Consider the following 3,331-nt stretch of genomic DNA (forward strand, 5'->3'; position numbering starts at 1 on the left):
TGTGATTTAACTAGTGTGGAATATAAAAGGGGAAAACCATAAGCATTGGGAGTATAGTGTTGAGCGTGCCATGGCGGATCTGAAGGTGCAAACCGGACAAAGGCAACTTCGCAACCAAGACAAGAAATCAGAGTAAAGCAGTGGCGATCTATTTTCTTGCTGCGATAAATAAGTTGAGCAGATACGAAAGAGTACCGCCTCTGGTGCGGCGCCGTGTATGCATCTGCTGAGAATTTGACTATGCTGCGGTAGCGATGGCTGTCGGCGGCGTGGAAGCAGATCTAGTAGGGTAGACGGTGGCGGCGGGGAGCGGTGGACGAGACAGTCGTAGGAACGGCGCCGGCAAGGTGGACGACGGCGGGGATGAAGCGAGAGGACGGGATGCAAGGATCCCGGTCCGAAGGCGTGGATGAGAGAGGTCGATCTCTTGTAATGGACGGCGGCATTGGGGTATCAGCTCCGGCATGGTGGAGGAGGACAGCGGTGGATGGGGTGGCGGACGGCGGCGGACGAAGGAGGGTGGGGTGGAAAGGGTGTTTTGGCGCCTACGGAGTACGAATGGGGAAAAGGGAGGTAGAGAGGAAAGCGGGGACCATGTATTCAGGGCGCGCTTGTCTCAAATGCGAGGAAATTTACAAACTTAGCCCCCGTTTCAAATTTCTACTACATCACAGCAACATTAGTCGGTTGGGGATAGGACGGTAATCTCGCATACACCGAATATTTGTCGAAGAGAGTTTGCTTTTGGCGCCCACCGTGTATGAATATGAATCAGGGAGGGAGTCGATTTTGGCCGAGGGCACACTGTGTTTTGGCGCCCACCGTGTATGAATCCGGGTGAGAGGCGGTTACGTCATGTTTGGGTGAAATTACAAACCTACCCCTATCGAAACCTATAGAAATCCAGCAGATAGGCTTTGCGTGGCAGGGATAGGAAGTAGTGATTTCCATCTCGCAGATTTTGGTTTTGGGCGGGGTTACTGCGACTTTCCCCGCTTCGTTCAAATTTTGCACAGTGCACGTTTACCGTGCCAACTCAATTCGAATCCCGTTTGTATTCTACTATTTTTTTCGAGCGGGATCCATTTTCAATTGGAATTACATTCTATATACATCATTTCTTTATATATACTTTCAAAAGCACAACACCATTTATACATAAATATGGTTTACAAATGGCATGATCTCAGATTCATAAGGTTGTATCCATCAATTTGGATTTTCAAATATTTGAAACCGCTTTATGTTGAAATCCAATATATGCATTCCTCGCTAACTGTCTCCAATTAATGTGTGTTTCATGCGGGGTTTTTTTAACTTCTCAAACATGTATAATGTGTTTCACACACGCAACATATAGTGTAATCCTGTTTAGACATTAATTGCATATAAACCATGCATTGTTTGTAATTGAAGAATCTATGGATCACCAATATTGATAAACTATATAACATTACACGTGTGCCCAAATTCAAATGAATATGCATGTTTGATACACCAATTTGCAGTATGATATTATCGATGTCGTGATCTCCAGTTTAAATATTTGAATCCCCTTTAATCTAGATATTCGTCTCATATAGCTATCACTCATGCTTATATAGGACTATCTCTCTGGACCTATACGCGTTCATCGTCTCCCAGGCATCTCTCGTGCTACCTGTATGTCGACAATGATCTTTTATCTTTGTAACACACTGACGGTACTCTCTCCCTCGACCTTCATCACTCTATCTCTCTCTAAGTATATCTGCTCCCTGCTATGTGTCTCTAGCTATGATTCTCCATGTGGAATCTCTTTCTCTCACACAAACACAAAACTTTGTCTCCTGGGGTCTCATTTCTCTCAACTATTCCCATGTGTGCCACTCGCACACCCCTCATACAGAGATGTCATTCGCTCCTTAGATATGAGAACCTACGACTCTTCCTCTTCAATATCTCTTTCTCACACACAAACACAAACTCTGTCTCCCAGGGTCTCATATTTCTCCATTGTTCTCTTGTATGTCGCTCAAACACACCCTCTCTCCCTAGAGATATCTTGTGTTCCCTCATATGTCTCTCTAGCTATCACTCTCGTTGTGAAATATCTTTCTCTCTCGCAGACACAAAACTCCATCTCTCTAGATCTCATTTCTCTCTGATATCTGTTTGTATGTGACTCACATGCACCCTCTCTCTATCTCTCTCACACCCACACACATAACCCAGCCTTCTGATCCACTCGAATCCTATCTCTAATGCACACTAGCTAGCATCTTTATCTTTCTATTTATCTATTTCTCCATCAACCTTCTTTCTCGCCCTCACTCTTGATTCCTATCACGCACACTACATATGTTTCTCTCTACATGCAGTCAAGTGCCCTCTCACACACATGTATAACTTCACCCTTTGAACCACCCGACGGTCATCTCCAACACCCAAACTAACGGATGTCCCTCTAGCTAGCATCTCCATCTCTGTATCTATCTGTAGTTTCTCCGTCAACATTTCTTTCTCGCACGGAGTCTTGCTTCCTATCACCCACACTATATATGTCTCTCCATACATATGCATTTATAGGTTGATCTCTTTTGCACAATCGTTGCGCCTCACCCCCTCTGCTCGCCATAGATGCATGCTCCAGCCCACGCCACTATCTCTTAAAGACAAAAACACACGCTCAATTGTCGGGCCTTCTTCCCTGCATTCTCACATGCATGCATATTGTCATACTGACCCGTCTCTCCCATGTCTTTGATCTTATGACTCATGTCTTCTTTCTTTTATCTCGATCATGTGCGCGCGCACACACACATCCCACGTATACATGTATATATACCTCTCACACATGCACGTTCAAGGTCTCTATGTCTCCATACGTAGTTAATTACCCTCAATCCTAACGCCACATCGAATTGTTCTCCTCTTTTGTGCACATAACTTCCGCCTGGATGGGCAAAACACACACTCACACTTAACAATCTCCTTCTAGCTACCCCCCGCGCGCCTCTGACTCTTCCCCTATATCCCCGAAACCAATAAGACCATCCCTTTGTTTAATTCCCGCCTACATGCACCATCGATATATAGTAGTCTTCCTCGGTGTCTCTCAAACAAACACGTTCTCTCGATGTCGACTCCTCTCACGCGCACACACCTTCTCTTCCCTCTCTACGGGCATTTTCTCTCTCGCACCCCATCGTTGGTGGCCTCTGCCATACACATCACCTCTCTATGATGAAGCCATGCACACTTAAATTACATCCGCCACAGAGGACCCCGCAACACACACACACACACATGCACACACACACACACACACGCACGCACCCCCCCACACTAA

Source organism: Triticum dicoccoides, chromosome 5B, assembly GCF_002162155.2.
Source record: "Triticum dicoccoides isolate Atlit2015 ecotype Zavitan chromosome 5B, WEW_v2.0, whole genome shotgun sequence".
NCBI classification, from domain to species: domain Eukaryota; kingdom Viridiplantae; phylum Streptophyta; class Magnoliopsida; order Poales; family Poaceae; genus Triticum; species Triticum dicoccoides.